At 42.1% G+C, this 18,986-nt stretch overlaps 2 protein-coding genes across 3 annotated transcripts in view; both read right to left on the bottom strand.

Annotated features, from left to right (window-relative positions):
* COL14A1 (collagen type XIV alpha 1 chain) overlaps positions 1-5,763 on the bottom strand; it is a 180,076-nt gene extending 174,313 nt beyond the window's left edge. Inside the window, 1 exon segment of the mRNA XM_042461761.1 lies at positions 5,680-5,763. The gene's annotated coding sequence lies outside the window, so the exon portion shown is untranslated.
* DEPTOR (DEP domain containing MTOR interacting protein) overlaps positions 1-18,986 on the bottom strand; it is a 741,617-nt gene that overhangs the window by 621,988 nt on the left and 100,643 nt on the right. The window lies entirely within an intron of this gene.

Raw genomic sequence — 18,986 nt, 5'->3', positions numbered from 1 at the left:
CTCCCTCAACCAGTGTCTTCAGGCAGTAATGGATTGGATGAGGGAAAACAAGCTCAAGTTGAATCCAGACAAAACGGAGGTACTTACGGTAGGGGCCCCCAAACCAGGTATTGGGCTGCAACCTCCAGTCCTAGAGGGGCTCACACTCACCTCAAAGGACTGTGTTCGCAGTCTGGGGGTGCTTCTTGACCCGTCACTTCAGATGAGGAATCAGGTGAATGAGACAGTCAAGAGCACCTGTTATCAGCTTCGGCTGATACGACAGCTGCGCCCTTTCCTGGAACAGGGTGACGTTGAAACTGTAGTACATGCGCTGGTAACCTCAAGACTTGATTTTTGCAATGCGCTCTACATGGGACTACCCTTGCGCCTAGTCCAGAAACTCCAGTTGGTACAGAATATGGCAGCCAGCTTGGTCACAAGAACAGCAAGGAGTGACCATATAATACCAATATTGAATTCACTCCACTGGCTGCCTATCAATTTCCAGGCACAGTACAAGGTGTTGGTTATCACCTTCAAAGCCCTACATGGCTTGGGCCCAACCTATCTAAGGGATCGCATGCTTCCATATAATCCGCCCCGTACACTCAGGTCCTCTGGGAGGAATTTATTACAGCCCTTAAAGACCAGGTTGACGGTGACCTCCCAGAGGACATTTTCTGCAGCTGCTCCCAATTTATGGAATGGCCGGCCAGACGAGATCCGTCAAATTACTAATCTAGAGAGCTTTTTAAAAAAGCCATTAAGACGGATCTCTTCCAGCAGGCCTTCCTGGAATAAAATACTCAGCCACGAATAAGACTTCCCATCTAGTGAACTCTGCCCATGATGATGATTATTTGGATTAGTCGGCTTTTAATATGTAGTTTTTAATCTTATACTGTTTAATCTTGTTTTAAGGGGGCACTATGTATATATGGATGTATTTTAACTTGTTGTACACCGCTTTGATTGCCTGGCAAAAAGTGGGATAGAAATAAATTTTTTATTTTTATTTATTATTATTATTTATACTGGATGGGTAAGGAAGAAGAAAGGTAGACCCTTTGGTTCAGAAAGAACACCAGGGTGGGAAGAGTGGAACTAACAAATTTATAATCTGTGTGAACCCATGTAGTTCTGCTCACAGTTAATAAAAGAACAGAGGAGGAAAGCTATCCTTCGATTTAACCTAATGGTGGAAGGAACCTCCAAATGCTTACGTTTAGAATACATCTCTAACCAGTATAAGTGTGGTGGTCAGTTGATATAGGATCCAAGAGACTGAGGTACAAATCCTCTCCTTAACCATGACTCACTCTCTTCCTAACCTATGTACCTCACAGAGATGTTGTGAAGATAAAATGAGTAGACAAGAACTCCATGTGTTGCCTTGAGCTTCATAAAGGAATGGTGGAATGTAAATGCAATACATATATAAAATAATTAAGTAGGGAGCCATCAGGGAGGTGAATAGTAAAATAAGATGGAGATGAAAAGACCATTTTCAACTAGTAACGACAATCCATTTTTACATTTCCCACCTCAGCAATATGAATACAGAGCCCCTGATGGCAAGAATGCACATTTAGCTTAAAGACTCTCCCATTTTCCACTTTCTGCCCAGAGTTAACAACATTCACAGACTGCCAACCAAAAATGAAAAAAGGAAGAATTTCCATACATGATGCTCAAAGAGGTTTGTGCATTTACCACATGTTGTAAAATGTCAGTATAAAAGCCTGAATTGGCTGGACTTCATTCAGTTTCAGACTGACTCTCTTCTGCTTTTGTGTATAGCATTAACAATATTTCTGTCTTGCACACAAATCAGGGAGCAAAAAAACTCCAAGGTACCCCTTCTTATCCCTGTGAAACTGTGGGTTATTTGCTGAAAATAATCTGAAGAAAAGGAGCACAAGCACACCCCCAACACCCACACCCATATCATTCATTTTACAGCCTTTCTATGGAGAAAAAAACTGGATTCCAATGCTTAACTCTTCACATGAGAGCTATTGCAATTCTTGCTCACTTTGAAGTGTCTGCCTCTGTGCTTAAGCCTTGCAGTGTGAAGGAAAGCTATTCTACACATGCTCATAAGTATTCCAATTTTTTTAAAAAAATAACTACACACACACACATTACATAAATCAGGAATGAGTCTCTAGACTATACAGGTATAGTCTTAGCTCAAATTAAGCACTAGAATCTACATAAAAAAGCCAGTGTGGCACAGTGGTTTGAATGTTGAATTATGGCCCTGAGACCAGGGTTTGAATCCCTGCTCAGCCATGGAATCCCACTGGATGTCCTTGGGAAACTCACTTTCTCTCAGCCTCAGAGGAAGGTGAAAGCATGTATCAGAACAAATCTTGCTTTGAAAATATCATGATAAGGATAGGCGAAAGGGTCACTATAAGGTTTGAAGCAAGGCAAATCACTACCACCATCACCACCAGAACAATTTATATGAAAATATCAACCAGAATCCTGTTGGTTAGTACCAAACAGAGCTTGAACAAAGTCAAACACTCAGCCTTCAGAAAACTCTATGATAGGTTCACCTTAGGGAAAGACCTGAAGCCGCACAGCAACAAAACAACAGCTATATAACAAGTTAGTGAGTTCCTCTGCACAAGGTCCATGCCCTATGAAGACTAACTTAGGGTATGTTTAACCTGGAGAAGAGGTTAAGAGGTGATGTGATAGCCCTGTTTAAATATTTGAAGGAATGTCACATTGAAGAGGGAGCAAACTTATTTTCTGCAGTTCCAGAGAACAGAACCCAGAGCAATGGATTCAGGCTACAAGAAAACTGATTCAACCTCAACATTTGGAAGAACTTCCTGACAGTAAGAGCTGTTCAACAGTGGAATATGCTGCATTAATGTGTGGTGGAGTCTTCTTCTTTGAAGGTTTGAAAATAGAGGTTGGACAGTCATCTGTTGGGGGTGCTTTGATTGTGAGGTCATTTCCAATCCTATGATTCCATGATTCTCTATTCTTTGACATGCTTTAGTTTATTTCTTCACTGATGCCAGTAAGTGAAGATATCTTGCTGCCTGAGGGAAGGACAAGATGACACCTCCACTCAGTCCACCCACAGAAACTAGCTAGTCCAATGCATACATTCATTGTACTTCAGCATTGGTGACTGGACAGCATTCTCTGCACCTGTGGCAGCAGTTGGGCAGGGAGCTGCGAGCCAGACTATTTTGCATCCAGTGTGCTGTGAGCAGGGGCTGAGGAGGAACAGCTGAAAGAAGAGGTGGCGCTGAACCTGGATATCTGCCACCTGAAACACCTGCCTCACCCTCCATAAAAATAGGTCTGGAGGGGTTGTGAGTCTCAAGTAAAATTAAAGCCTTGAGGACTTCGTGGAGGGGTTCTGTTGGAACACTCACACACTTCTGGGTCTGGATGTAAAGAGATCTTGTAGCATCTTTGAGACTATCTGAAAGGAAGAAGTTGGCAGCATGAGCTTTGGTAGACTTAAGTCTGCTTCATCAGTTGCATTTGGTATGGTGGGCCACCAAATGCATCTGAGGAAGTAGACTTAAGTCTACCAAAGCTCATGCTGCCAAATTTTTTCTTTCAGTTAGTATTGAAGGTGCTACCAGATCTTTTTACATACTGATTTTACAGACTAACACAGCTGTATCTTTAAATTCTACCTTTGGGTCTGGTGACACTGTCCCCCAGTGTCTGCCGCCTGAAGCACTTGCCTCACTCTGCTTACCATCAAAAAGGGGGGGGGTACTTGGTCATGAGTCTTGGGTTAGATTCAATGCCCTCTTGGTAGAAAGATAATAGAGAGGGTCCCATGTCAGCCAGCCAGCCTGGCAAGCCCCCTCCCTTCCCCTCCTAGAATGAATAACAGAAGCCAAGGTGAGTCCAATCCACAAGAGTTTGGACAAGAGTTTATCACACTGGGGCTAATTTTGGCAATAAAGAGACATTAAAGCTCATTTAAAGCATTTGCAAATAAAGCAAAAATTGTGAAATTGCACAAATGATTATTACACGCAATTGTACAAATAAGTGATATTTCCAATGCATTGTCGCTGAAATCCTAAAATAAAAAGATGTGTGGTAACGCTTCTTTGTGACCACTATAATAGTGGGTTTTGTGCAAAATCATTTCACATAATTATGCAATTTTTCCGGGATATTCACGGGATAAACTCCCAGGGTTCAAAACTCAGTTCGGCCATATAAACCCACTGGTCACACTCTCTCAGCCTCAGAGGATGGCGAGGACAAACCCTCTCTGAGGAACCTTGCCAAGAAAACCCGTTACCTTTAGGTTGCCTGTTGACTTATAGCAAGCCCATCCATTTCATAGGGTTTTCTTAGGCAAGGAACATTTAGAGGTGATTTTCCTTCCTCTCAAATATAGCCTCCCTTATATATCCAGCGTGCCGTATTTAGTTTGAGTGTTGCACTACGACTCTGGAGACCAGGATTTAAATCCTTGCTTAGCCATAAAAACCAGTGGGTGACCATGGTCAAGTCACACTCTCTCAGCCTCAGGGGAAGGCCATGGCAAGCCTCCTCTGCACAAACCTTGCCAAGAAAACCCCATGACAGCTTCGCCTTAGGGTTGCCATAAGTCGGAAATAACTTGAAGGCACAACAAGACACTCACACACATCCAGAATTTACAAATCCACTCAGGCAGAGACACATCTCCAAAGGATAGATGTCTGTCTCTCTTTTTCTTTTGCCTTTCAACCTCATCTCCCCACACACACACCTCCTTCCTCGGGCCCCTTGTAATGTATATTACATTCGCGTGGCGTAGTGCTCTGAGTTACAACCCTGCTAAAGACCAAGGTTCGAATTCTGGCTGAGAGCCATGCAAACCCATGGCTGACCTTAGGCAAGTCACACTCTCTCAACCAGGGCAATCTTTTTTCTCTGAAGAAGCTTGCCAAGAAAACCTCATGATAGGTTTGCCTTAGGGGTCTCCATAAGTCAGAAACGACTTTAAAAGGCACACAACAACAAATATTATTTTCACAGACAAGCACAAAATATCATCCCTGTGCGATCCTTCTTGGTTTGCTGAGGAAGGGAAGGTGAGGGAACCCTCGGGACGCCTTCCAGGGGAGTCAAAAAGGTCTCCCTTTCGCCCTTCTTCCACTTTCTTTAGATTTTTATTTCATTTCAGATTTGATTTGGAAACACTTCTGCCCCTGATGGACAACTATTTTTACACGGGGACCAGAGAAGGATGGAGGCAGCTTTGGTGGTCCTGAGATAGAACAACAACAACAACAACAACAACAACAACTTCCTTGGAAAGTGGAGACTGGGCTGTTTGCAAGGAAGCCTCTGCAAAAAAAACAAAAACGCACACATCCCTTTATTTCCACCTAGAGCATTCATTCATTCATTCATTCATTTAAAAAAAGAATAGCAAAGTTAACTTTAAAACTTTGAATTTTTGAATTCTTAAAAGACTTCGACTCCACATTTAAAAGTTGCTTTTCCACCTAATTTGCTCCAGTCTTTCTTTTACAGCTCCTGAGGCGCCTCATTAAGGAGAGAGAAACAAGGCGGGCAATTAAAAAGGGTCTTCCTCATTAAAGGTGGGAAGGGAAGGGAGAGGAAGCAGAAGAAGAGAGACCTCCCTCAGAAGTCCCTACTAAGCAGCCCCCTTTTCTTCCCTCATCCTTCCCCAAGTTTTACCTTCTCTCTTTCTCTCTCTCTGCTCAGCTCCAGCTCACTTGGCTTGCCAGGTGTGCAATGGCAAAGCAGCCACCAGCAGGCGAAATGTGAGCCTTTTGCTTCAAGAGGGGGAAAGAAAGAGAGAGAGAGAAGACTTTCTCCTCCAAGTATGGGAAACCTCCTCACAAATCCATCTTGGGAGGAGAGGGGAGTGGTCTTCAAGGAGCCATTCTTCCCCCAAATATTTATTTGGCACACAGGCAACAGAGTATTCCCCCCTCACAGGATTCCCAGAGAAGGGAAAGGGTGGATGCCCTGGAGATTTGTGTTGTTCCAAGCTGGTTTGGAGGCTGCAATCCTCCAAACAGACACACACACACACACACACAAAATTCTTCACAAGCCACCATTCCTCAGTATTCTTATTATCACTATTACTATTAGAATTCAAAGATATCGCTGTTTGACACCACTCTAACCATAAAGCTTTGTCCTATGTGATCCTGGGATTTGTAGTTTGTAGTGGCACAAGAGCTCTTTGTGAGTCCTTGCATGGCAGAATGGGGTTGGCCTGGATGGCACTTGTGGTCTCTTCCAACTCTATATAGATTCTGTAATTCTATATGACAAAGATGGTTAAATATCTCAAAATTAGAAATCCTTGAGCCATGGCATTTAATGTGGTGGCAAGGGGCATTCATTCTGCAGCGTGGCAGCAGTCATTCAAAACAGCAGTCTTGTGCAATATAAATCTAGCCCTTCTTGATACAGTTCTGTGAGAAGATGTCGGTATCTTGCTTCACATCCTCTGCAAGCTATAATTAAAAAGATTCTTGGGAAAGGGCACAGTCCCCAGGACAATCCAATGGGTATAAATACTAGTATATGTCTGTAGCACAGATTTTTCTCTCAATAAAGAAAACATTAAAAAAAAAGATTTTACCCTTTTCCCTTGCCGGTGCCAGAGTGTGCAAACTTCCCAGTTACACAGAAGTATTCATCAGGCACATTTCTTCCTTTAAATAAATAAATAAAACTTTTATTTTTATCCCACATTCCTACTATAAGCAACCAAAGCGACTTACAATTTAAAATACACCAATATACAATACAAGTACATCTTAACCCCTCCTTAAAAAGAATTAAACATATGTGTTGTTCATGGCTGTAGTTTAAAACAGTAAAAGTTCAGAACCAATGAAGGAGAGAGAACTGCCTGCAAAGTTTCAATAATGACATTTTTGCGGGGAAAGGGGAGCTAGTATCTTCCCTGCCCTTATTCTTTACATCCAAAAATGGGGTTTGGAATTGGAGTGGGTTCCTTGTTCTTTATTGTTACACAAAATATGTGCTGCCATAGATGTTCAAAACACTGTATTTTTAGATCTACAAGTTGCGATTGGAGGAGGAAGGAACGTTTTGGGGTGCAGGGATACCTGTTCTCCCCCCCTCCCCACAATACACACATTGTTTGCTTATTTGTTAACATCCTGTGAAAAGAGGCAAAATGCCAGCATTAGAAATAGTTGGCGCTGAGCAGAGACATTTGGGGGCAATACATCCAGAAACTCAAAAGCTCCACGGACCAAAACATCAGGACATCACTTAATCAGATCTCCCAAACATTTTGCTTTGTTGTTTTTATTTAAAAGCCTTGGGGAAGTATTTATCTACGCACACCCACGTCATCCCCCACCACGCTCACCCCTTCTCTCTCCCCCTCAGTGTTATTTTCCTGACCCAAACTGAGAACAAAACAAAAAACATACAGTTGATTATCCTCTTGAGGGGAAAAAAAGATGCTCCTGCAATGCATCTAGAGTTTAGAGAAATTGAGGCTGTGATCCAGAAAATGCTGGTGGGGGGGAGATGGGACATTTTGCTGCCTCAGGCTGCATCCACACTGGAGAAATAACCCAGTTTGATACCGCTTTGACTACCCTCGCTCAAGGCTATGAAATTCTGGGAGTTGGAATTTGTTGTGGGCCCAGAGCGGAGCAGCCCCCCCCCCCGAACAAACTCCAACTTCCAGAATTTCATAGCCTTGAGCGAGGGCAGTTAAAGCAGTACCAAACCGGGTTATTTCTCCAGTGTGGATGCAGCCTGAGATGCTTCTGCTTTCCATTCCATGTGCAGAAACCACCTGGGCTGGCAGTTGGACACTCCTGATGGGACCCATCCTTTGCCATGGCCAGAGCAAACTATCTGGGATCTGCAAGTCTCTTTCAGCACCTTGTTGCTTCTTCCCATATTCCATTACTTGTGCTGATGGCCTCACTCTGACTGATGGTAGACCTGGTCCAAGGAGGATTCAATGTTCCTCCCTTCATGCTGTTGTCTTGGTCTAATTTGCCCATTCCTCACAGTTTTTTGTTTGTTTTTTCGCATTCGCGAGATCTGTTACTGCTTGGCTGCATCAAAAATATTTTGTCCCTTAGGGCCCAGGAAAGAGATCATTACTAGATCTTGTGGCATTAAACCAGTGTAACATGAAGATTGTTATTGATGTGTGCCATCAAGCCATTTCCAACTAATGGCAGCTCTAAGGTGAACCTACCACAGAGTTTTCTGAGGCTGAGAGTGTGTGACTTGCCCAAGGTAGCCCAGTGGGTTTCCGTGACCAAGCAGAGAACTGAGTCCTGATCTTCAGAATTATAGTCCAGTGCTCAAATCACTACACGATGTCAGCTTTCTAACATGAAGCTAGACACCCTGGGATTATTATCCTTTCACTTAAAAATTGGCACTAATTGGAGTTTTGTTTCCAAGGCTAATATCAGCTTTGGCAGGGGTAATTTTTGTTAGGATCCTGGTCAGACAAAGAGTTAAAATTTAATACCCCTTGCAGTGTCATCTGTTGGGGGGGGGGGTTTGAGAATGGGAAGGTCTGCAATAATTAAACAATAAAATGAAGATGCTTGAGTAGCAGGCCACTTTTACTTATTCTTCATTTCACACTTCTCTGACTTGACTTCCCTGTCCAAGTGTGAAGGCGGAGCTGGTTGGGACAGAGTACCATTGGAAAGGGGAGGGGGTAAGATATGGAGCCCAGAACCCACAAGTTCTTTGAATGTGTGGAAGAATAACTTCTGAAGGGGGTTCACACAAACTAGATGTCCAGGATCTCTAGTCAGGGCTAGAAGCCCTGGGGAAGCCTCATACCATTGGTGTCTGATGAGTTCCATACCAGTAAAATCTACAGAAGCATCTGGGATTTGCTAGGTTCAGCATCAAAGCACAGTTGTTGTGTGCCTTAAAGTCACAGAATCATAGAATAATAGAGTGAAACAGACCCAAGGCCATCCAGGAACTCACAATCAAAACACCCCTGACAGATGGCCATCCAGCCACCCCCCCTTTTAAAAAAACAACTCCAAAGGAGACATGTTCTATGGTTGAATAGCTCTTATGGTCAGGCAGTTCTTCCTAATGATGAAGTGGAATCTCTTTTCCTTTAGCCTGCATCCATTATTCTGGGTCCTATTCTCTAGAGCAGCAGAGAAAAAGCTTGCTCCACCCTCAGTATGACACCCCTTCAAATACTGAAACAGGGCTATCATATTACCTCTTAACTGTCTCTTCTCCAGGCTAAACATCTCCAGATCCCTAAGTCTTTCTTCATAAGGCATGGTTTCCAGACCCTTCACCATTTTGGTTGCCCTCCTCTGGACATGCTCCAGCTTCTTAATATCCATTTTGAATTCTTATGGTGACCCTAATCTATCACAAGGTTTTCTTGGTAAGATTTATTCAGAGGAGGCATGCCTTTGCCTGCCTCTGAGACTGAAAGAGTGTGACTTGCTTAAGACCCATGGCAAAGTAGGGATTCAAACTTTGGCCTCCAGAGTCTTAGTCCAACACTTAAACCAGTACACCACGCTAGCTATTAGCACTATGGACAGCTCCGTTAAAGTTAATCTTAAAACATAGAGCAGATTCACCAGCATGATAAAAACTCTAGTGATACAACTAGCCAGGAACAATTTTTTCCACCATCCTCCAATTTTCCTATGATTTCCATTTTGATGGCCAAATATATAGAGGTATACTTTTTTTAAAAAACATGCTGGCGGTAGCAGGCTAATCTGCTTTCCCTTTTTCTCTCTATTTTGCAGCTGTGCAAGGTCTGGAGGTGGTTATTGTTTAAAGGGTAAAGGTAGTCCCTTCATATGAATGTCTAGTCATAACCAACTGTAGAAGGCGATGCTCATCTCCATTTCTAAGCCGAAGAGCCAGCGTTGTCCGAGGACTACTCTGGTGGTCATGTGACCAGCATGACAGCACTGAATACTGCTACCTTCCCACCTAAGTGGTACCTATCTATCTATAGTGCACCCATGTGGGCGCACCATATACAGTTTTCAGCATACACTGAAAGCCATGCCGGAAGAGCCTGTTGTGCACCCCAGAAGAACTAATGCACTCCGCCGTGCTGCCACACACCACAGGCACAATCCCCATTACTTCCTATGGGGCTTCAGCATACGCTGATTTCCCCTTATGCGGAGGGATCTGGAACGGATTCCCACATAAGGGGAGGGTGCACTATACTTGCATTTGCATGCTTTCCAACTGCTAGATTGGCAAAAACTGGGAAGATCTAAAAATCCTATTCTTTCTCAGATCAAGCTTTATTGCATTGTTTACTACAGACGTACTGCTGCAACCAGCCCTCCTTCACCATCTTCCCAGTGCTGATGCTGCTAAAAAATTCCACTTAGATAGAGGACAAGGGGGAAAAGGGGCTGGGCTGGGCAGGTGTAAAAAGGACTTTGTAAAAAGAAGCTTCTTTATCAGAGGATTTGTTAATTGATGTATGCCTGAATTTAAGAGGCTAGTAGTAGTCTTCAAAGTGGTCTGTTTAGTGTTGAGATGTGAAAGCAATAAATCTGCATCCTAGAAGTGAATTCCTTTGGGGTGAAAACTTTACCTGAGGAGATTCCTTTTGCTGTATGTGTGGTTGTGAGGGCTTATGTTTTAATGTATTTAGTGTGCCATGAAACCATTATTTCTGTTCATACCTCTCATACCTCTGCTAATGGATTGGAATTTGTGCATTCACACCCTCACTTAATATTGAACAATTTGGGTTATCGGCTGCTCACAACTTTCCTTTGCTCATTCGTTAGGCATCTGTGGTCGCACTCACCAGGGAAACCTGTGACTGCATGCACTCAGATGGGCACAAGGTTTCCCTGCTTCCAAAGTTTCTCATCTGAATGCACAAAGAGTTGACCCCTGCAGAAATTAATCGCCTACACTGGAGCCCAAGCAGGGAACTAAACTGGTGCAATTGTGTGGAACAAAAGGGTAATTCTAATCTGGTCTCTGCATAAAACCTTTTCTGGGGATCAGGTTCACTCATGTGGTGCAAGTAATCCTAAAAAGCCATTTACACCATTTACGCGGATCTCCTAACAAATGGAGGCAATTCTGGGCCCTGCAGCATGCAATGAGTCAACCTGGCATCATACTGACATATTGGGGGGCTGGGAGGTGGGCTTTTCAATTGTTTGGTTCTTTCAAGGCAGGCTTTTCCAATCTGCTGCCTTCCAACAGTCTTGTAATATACCTCCCATCTTTACAACAAATGTAGCCACACTCACTGTGATGATGGGAGCTATAACCAGAAGCCCCTAGTATGTGTCAGTATCAGCATAAAAGAAAGTACCTATGGGTGTTGGGGAGGATTGTTATTTCCAGGGGAAATGCTGAGCATGGAAAAATTATCAAAGCTTTGGAAAAACATTTTTGGACTACAGTTCCCCAAATCCCCCAGCCAGAATGGGAATGGCCATGCTGACTGGGATATTTTAGGAGCCATTGTCAAAGAAGAGGAGGAAGAAGAGGAAATAGTAGTAGCAGTGGTAGTAGTAGTAGTAGTAGTAAAATGTGCAAGCTCTGTTTTTAAAACAACATTGACTGTTAAGTGCGATTGTAGAAACTGGAAGAAAAAGCAATAAACAGACCTTCCTTTTCTACATTTCTTGCAAGTTATATGAAGATATACTTGGGATTCTTTATTCAACCCTCTCTAAATCAGAGGTTTAAAAAAGTCAGCACTGTGCTAAATCTGTGCACCATTTCTTCACTTAGCTCCAGCTGTCATAGTGAACATTCAGTTGAAGTGCCCAGAATTGTTGTGTGTAGCAGCTAAAGAAAACAGTTTGGAGGGACAGGGAAGGCCGTGAACAGGTTTAGCTACAGATCCCTGAAGCATTCATAAATATTGCACAGAGAGAGGGAGAAAGAAAGAGAGAGTAATCATCTAGGTTCATGCTTGACTGCGGCTTGGCGCCTGGGTCTTAATGAAGTTGTTGGCCTCTTGAAGAGACTTCTAGGAGCAACTTCCTTAGTAGACTGGGGGAGGGCCAACTTGCAATCATCCAAGTGTGCCTCTTTCTAGGTTCATGCTTTTTAAAAAAGAAGATGGAAATGAGAAAAGGCAAGACTGCCATCATGTGGCCAGGTCCAGCCTTTGTCCTGCCAGAGTCTCTCTCCTGCTAATCACCCACTATTACTACTTTTCAGTGCAGACAAAGGGCTTTACAATTCTAATCTTGTTCATCATCCTGGGAGTTTTGTGAAGAAGGCTAAGCAAGGAAGATGGAGGGACTTGTCCAAGACCACCCAGCATGCCTCATAGCTAAGGGAGAATTTGAGCCTGGCTTTCTGCCCTCCTGGTTAGAATATGTTTTTGTTTTGTTTTGTTTGTAAAAAAAAGGATAGCCACAAAAAGAAAAGAAAAGAAAAGAAAAAGGGAATGCAACACCGAGGAAGGAAGGAAGGCACAGATATATGGAATATTGGGAAGAACTGGGACTAGTTACTATAATTTAGGCAGATGTGTTGTTGTTTTTTAAATAAATAAAACCTTTTTGTTCTCATAGGCCTTTGATAACTAAATTTTTAAAAGGGAGAAAAAGACCTTGTATATGTGCTGGCCGTTTATTTGCTGTAGTTGTTTTTAATGGTTTGTGCATTGTTTTCACTTTATGGTAGTTTAATTGCTTTTTAACTTTTGCATTATGTGAATGTTAAATTACGGTAAAGTACTGTACTATGTCTTGTTTTTCCCCATCTTTTCCCCAGGCTGGGAATTCAAGGCATCTTACAGTTTTACAATGGCAGATGCTATTCTGTTACCAATGTTTCAATTGCTAGCCTGGTGACATTCCAGTCTAGCTTTAAACTAGCCCTGGTAAAGAGTCTCGGCCAAGTGGTGTCCCAACATCACCAGACCCTGATCACATGCAAACTCGCTCAGCTTCAGTGAGGCTGCTAAGAATGTAAGAAGAAGCAATCCTGGATTAGATTAAAGTCCTGCCCAGTTCAGTGTTCCTATGTGCTGTGCAGATGCCTATGGGAAACCCATAATAAGGAGAGCAACTAAGGCTCAAAACAGATGGGCCAAAAGCACCACCTTCGGGCCAATCCAGGGGCATGGCATACAGATAACGCATGTCCCCAGAACAGCTGGAAGCCATGCCAAGGCTGGCTAACACAGCCCAAATCTGGCTGCAAAAGGAGCGGGGAAAATACTTCTTGCTGGCAGTCCATTGTGGACTGCAGTGGCAGCCAGTCTTGGGACTGTGGCATCTGGTCGTTGTGGTCCCATGCCAAACAGGGAGCAACCAGGGCTGGGCAGCCAGAGGCCACTCCAAGCTGCCGGTCTACTTGACCCCTAAGGTACTGAGGGACCTTTCACATTAAAGGTTATAATGCTATACTATACTTTAACTGACATGGCAATACCCTGTGGAGTTCTGAGGTTTGTAGGCTGGTGAGGCACTAGATCTCTCTGTATAACACTTCTAAGTACTATTCCCTAAACAGCAAACCCCAAGATTCCATAGGAATTTGCCTTGGCAGTTAAAATGGAATCTTAGCATTATAACTATGTGGTCTGAAAGCGTCCAAAGACATACTGCCTCTTGATACCAGAGGTGATATACAGCCATCGTGCTGATAAGCTTTTATTTTCTGCTGTGTGAACCATCACAATGATGGGAATTTTTTGTGGCATCTCAAGGAGGAGGAGGAGGAGACAGTTGTAGTATCTCTTTAAAGCAAGCATGATATAGTGATTTTGGCTGGGACTCTGGAACACAAGGGTTCAAATCCTCATTCAGTTGTGGAAACTGAATGGGTGACGTTGAGCAAATCACACTCGTTCACAATAAGAAGGGGGCAAAGGCAATTCTAAATCTTACCAAGAAACCCCCATGGAAAGGTCACAGCTTGGTGCTGATTTGAAGGCATGTAACAACAACAATATCTGTTATGTGCCTTTGAACCACTTTGCAAACAGCAGCTTCAAGCAACTGTTTCAAACCAGTATGTCGTAGTAGTTTGGGAGACTTAGACTTGGATAGCATTCAAATCCCTGCTCTACTGTGGAAATCCACTGGGTAATGTTGGGCAAGTCACATTCCCTCAAAATAAGAGCAAGAAGGGCATATCTCTTCTGAAGAAATCTTGCCAAGAAAAGCCCATTAAAGGGTTAGTCTTTAGGATTGCCATAAGACAGAAACTGCTTGAAGGTCTATCACCATCACCATCACAGTTTATATGAAAATAGCCAGAATCCTGTTGGTTAGTCCCAGACAGGATAGATGCACGGGATCTATTGCTGAATGGTGATTCAGCATGTCTACTCTAGTGAGTGCTGTCAACACATGAAATGTAATGTACAACAATCTTCTTTTAATGTGTAGTACACCACCTGGAATAACAAATTCTTCTGTGTTTTCTTTCTATATCAGTGATTAATTCAATGCTTTCTTTTCCTGAGATTGTGGCTTTTTACCTGTCTCTGCTTGACATCTGACTGGGTAGCCCACCTTTCTTTCTTTCTTTTCTTTTTTTAAAAATTATTTGCTGAAATGTTCATTGGATGACTCATTTAATTTAATTTCCCCCAGTATTTTTTTTAAGAAATACCATCCTCCATGCCTTCTTCTGAGTAACAGACTGACTGCTGAGCTGAGCCGTGTTCATGTCAAAATAAAATGTCATTTATTAGGTAGCAACATGGTGAGGTATGTGTGTGGGAAAAAAGCTTCAATCAAATCCTATGTAGTGTCAGAACAAATCAAGTGACACCATTGTGGATTATATGTGAGCACAATTCTGAAATTGTGTCCAGTTTTCTACACTGCTTTTTCTTGTGTTTGGCCCTCCCATGTCTAAGACTTAATAGTTATGTGCAGGGCACAAACATTATTTTAGAGGCTTTCTACAAATTAGCAACATGGTCCCCCATACCATACTAATACCAGAATCCCTTATGTAATGCATACAATCTCATGAGCCATGAAAAAAGTTTGATTCTGAGATTGCAATTATATATTCTGAAAAACTTCACTATTTTTAGTTTAATATCACTCAGCTCGAGAGGCCTACAAGTAGGATATGTATTATGGCATAGCTACATACTAGGTCTGAGGGATGACTTAGGGATCTGGGTATGTTTAGTTTTGAAAAGATTGAGAACTGATTTGATAGCCATTATAGCCCATGTGGTGTAGTGGTTTGTGTGTTGGACTAGGACCAGGGTTTGAACCTCTGCTCAGACATGGGAAAAATACTGCAGGACCATGGGCATTACACACTCTCTGCCCTGTTTTAAAATGGGCAAGCACCCATGGGCATATATATTTACCATAGGCAAAGCTGCAGAATCAGATTTGTTGTTGTTAACTTCCCTAAAATTGATCTCAACTCATAGTGACTCTGTGAATGAAACATCTCCAAGACTCCCTAACCTCCACTGATCTGCATAGTTCCTGCAAATTCATACCTGTGACCTTCTTAATAGAGTCCATCCATCTAGCATGTGGCCTTCCTCTCTTTCTACTTTCCTTCACCTTACCTAGCTTTATTGTTTTTTCCAACGAGTCTTGCCTTCTCATTATATGCCTCAGTCTACGACAGCCTCAGTTTAATCATCTTGGCCTCCAGTGAGATTTCTGGCTCGATTTGTTCTAGGACCCATTTTTTGTCATTTTGGCTGTCCATGTAATTCTTAGCACTCTTCCCCAGCAACACATCTCAAATGCATTAATCTTCTTCCTACCTTCCTTCTTATCTGTCCAGTTCTCACATCCATACATGGTAATAGGGATATATAATGGCTTGTACAATTCTAACATTTGTGCTTAGTTGTATAATCTTTGCTCTTTAGGAACTTTTCTAGTTCTCCCTATTCTCAGACATCTTCTGATTTCTTGGCTGCAGTCCCTATTCTGGTCAATGTTCGATCCCAGGTATGAGAACTCTTTTACTATTTCCATTTCATCATTTTCTAGGCTGAATTCATGTAGATTTTCTGTGGCTATTATTTTTGTTTTCTTTATGTTCAACAGTAAGCCTGCCTTTGCACTTCCTTCCTTGATCTTCCTTATTATTTGTTCTAGGTTACAGGGGATTGTAAATATCCAAATCTTGGCCAGAATCCTGTAGGGAACTAAAATTCAGCAGTTCCATAACAACCATATCCAGTAAAGAGCTGCTGTTATGTTACTACATAAAGGAGTCAGCAGAGTGACTGATGCACACACATTGATCCCATGGCTAGGGAGTGCCAATGTACATCAAGTTATTCTGCCTGTTGTCCCATTACACATCTTGGCAATTCACTAACAGGGTTTCTTAGTGTCTCCGCTATGTAGCTAAGTATACATAAAGTTATGTAATGTACACCATGATAGAGGATTCTGGCCTTTGCCTTCTGCGATAATCAAAGGTTTAAATCCCCATTCAGTCATGGAAACCTACGCAGTTCACACTCTCAGACTCTGAGGAAGGCAATGGCAAACCCTCCCTGAACAAATCTTGTTGGGAAAACCCCATGACAGGGTCACCATACGTCAGAATCAACAACAACAGCAACTGCAGTCATATTTAAAAAGTAGAAGGGATGTTATGTAGAGGATGATGCAAGCTTCTTTTCTGTTTCTCAAGAGATTAGAACATGACCAATGGATTCATGTTACAAGAAAAAAGATTAGATCTAAACATTAGGAGGGTGACCAAAATGACAAAAGGTCTGCAAACCATGCCCTATGAGGAGTGGCTTAGGGAACTGGATATGTTTAGCCTAGAAAAGAGAAGGTTAAGAGGTGATATGATAGCTCTGTTTAAATATTTGAAGGAATGTCATATTGAGAATGGTGCAAATTTGTTTTCTGCTGCTCCAGAGACTAGGACTCATAGCAATGATTTCAAGCTACAGAAAAGAAATTCCATCTAAACATTAGGAAGAACTTCCTGACAGTAAGAGTTTGACAGTGGAATATACTGCCATGGAGTGTGGTGAAGTTTCCTTCTTTGGAAATTTTTAAACAGAGGTTAGATGGCCATCTATTGGGGGTGTTTTGATTGTATATTCCTGCATGGTGGGAGGCTGGACTGGATGGCACTTGTGGTCTCTTCCAACTCTACGATTCTTTGGTTTGATGTTTAACTGCTTTGGCTCCAACTGTGTTGATGTAGGTAATGTCAACTGAATTCAGCAGTCCTTTTGCACTGTGGGTGGAAAGCTCCTGGATACCTGTATGTACAGCGCTATGTAAATCTACAGTGCTATATAAATAAAACATAATATTAATAGAAAATCCTGCTTTTCTTCACCAATAACTTTCAGCATTACAGAATTTTTTTCAATTCTGTTTCAGTCCCACAGTGCCACTGCAAGTGGTGTCAGCAGGGTTTGTGTCACCTGGAGCATCAGGGGGCGAACTGCCTTGCCCTCACCCAGCCAGACCACCACCACCCCCGGCCCTTGGAGTCCTGTATGGCAGCTGCTGCACAAAGCTCTGAAGGCCTCCCCACCAGCCAGTCCCTCAGAGTCCTGTGTGGCTGCTGGCTATTAAAGTAGATTTGGAGGGCATTTGTGATCATAGCAGCAGTGCCACAATTGTAACTCTTCAACAGGATGCAAGCCAGTAACTCCAAGAAGTAGAGTTCCAATATCTAAGGTTGGGTTCAAATTGCAAGATCTGGTTTAAGGCTAAACAATCTGAAGTTCATGGTTTGCTAAAGAAAGAAGACAGAGAGATGATGTTGTCAAAAATGGGAATGGGGTGGAATGTTGCACAAATGCAGACAATGTTGCAACACGTGTCAAATAAATGTCTTTAAGTCTCACACATTGGTAGTCCAGCTTCAGAATTGCAGTCTTAGGCTGCAACCAGAAACCCAAGAGTTCATGTTGACATCTAATGGTGCCTCTGACTGAGCTTGAGATCCAGTAGATCTCAAAAAAAATTGGACAATAGATACATGAGGAAACAAATTTCTACAAATATCCTCAGGCATGTTGCTCCAATATTTTCTTATAGAAATGGAGGTTGCGACCTAGGCCAGGCACCTCTGGACAATGCATTGTCTATCTATGTATTAGAGTCAGATTGATCTACTTGAATAGATTAGCAGAAGATGGAAGGCATGTGTGAGGGAAAGTACTTTAATGTAATTCTTAGCATTTGATACTGCTGTATTAACAGGGGCATGACTTAATGAATGATTTGTTTAATGTACCTTTGTTTATTTATATCAACTCTTGATATTAATAAAGAATGTTTTATAAGAAAAATGTGATTAGCTTAGAAAGGTTATCTTTTTGGCCTTTAACCCTCTGACTTCACCAGCCAGCACTCCTGTTCTAAGTTCTGATTAAGAATGGGCAGAAGGTAGATCAGGGAAGATCAAGAGGTAACTTGGAGTGTGAAAGGACTATGAAATTAACGCTAGCACTAAATACAAATCCCTCAGTTCACAATGTGCTTAAACATCATACCCTGATCTTTAATGCTAAGGGGATTAGAGCCTGAACTTAGAGCACAGATAAGCCCTATATGAGCCTGCTTGGACTCTTGGATCTTCAGGAGAGGTCTTGTCACTATCCACAACCTTCCCAACCATATTTTTAAGAAGGACTTTTTGGGGGCTGCTCCCAGGCCTTGGACACCTTCCTTAGGAAGGCTAAGATGGCTCTCTCCTTGATATCCTCCCATCAATGAGTGGAAACTTTTTTTGTTCAATTTTAGGAACTGTCTGTAAAGTCTTTTAATGGTATCCTGTTTTGCTGATTTTTAACTTTTACTTTTAATGGATTTGTTTTAAACTATTTTGTTTCTATGGGTTGTTTAACTGTATTTTAACAACTTTTTATTATTGTTTTATTACTTATGTTTTGGCAAATGTTTCCTATCTGTATTTGCCTTAATGTTTGTAAGTTGTCCTGAGTCTCAGGACTAGAAAAAAAGTAGGATATTATTATTATTATTATTATTATTATTATTATTATTATTATTATTATTATT

This window comes from Sceloporus undulatus, chromosome 4, assembly GCF_019175285.1.
Source record: "Sceloporus undulatus isolate JIND9_A2432 ecotype Alabama chromosome 4, SceUnd_v1.1, whole genome shotgun sequence".
Taxonomy (NCBI): Eukaryota; Metazoa; Chordata; class Lepidosauria; order Squamata; family Phrynosomatidae; genus Sceloporus; species Sceloporus undulatus.
The sequence above is the reverse complement of the archived record's forward strand: the minus strand, read 5'-3'. Positions and strand labels throughout refer to the sequence as shown.